The sequence below is a fragment of the Antrostomus carolinensis genome, unplaced genomic scaffold (genome assembly GCF_000700745.2).
Source record: "Antrostomus carolinensis isolate BGI_N321 unplaced genomic scaffold, ASM70074v2 scaffold38055, whole genome shotgun sequence".
Classification (NCBI taxonomy): domain Eukaryota; kingdom Metazoa; phylum Chordata; class Aves; order Caprimulgiformes; family Caprimulgidae; genus Antrostomus; species Antrostomus carolinensis.
Genome location: NW_010315042.1, coordinates 27371 through 27730, shown reverse-complemented (window position 1 = coordinate 27730; position 360 = coordinate 27371). Strand labels below are relative to the sequence as shown.

Genomic DNA, 360 nt, shown 5'->3' with positions numbered 1-360 from the left:
CGCCTGGGATTTGGCCAAATAATAGGTTTTTTATTAGTGGGCGCAGGGCTGCCTGCCCTCCCTAAAGCAGCATGGGGTGTAGTGCTGGATTCGAGGGAAAGCGAGTCTGTATTTTGCTCGTGGCCAGACCATCTGGCAGGAGCTTTCACCCCGGCTCCCCACCCCGAAGTTTGTGGTGGGCATTTAACAGCCTTGTGGGCAGCCCTGCTGTGACCCCACCACCACCTTTCCCCCCTCCCAGGGCTGCCCCTCCGACCCTTCGAAAGAGGCCTGGCGCTTGTCCGTCAAATAAATATTTAACAATGAATTGAATGGTGATTACTGTAAAATGGAGATGATTTCCTGTGTATTTTAATGTTG

General features: G+C 52.5%; 1 protein-coding gene across 1 annotated transcript in view; it reads left to right on the top strand.

Annotated features, from left to right (window-relative positions):
- Positions 1-360, top strand: part of LOC104524838 (E3 ubiquitin-protein ligase TRIM8) — a 27842-nt gene that overhangs the window by 1149 nt on the left and 26333 nt on the right.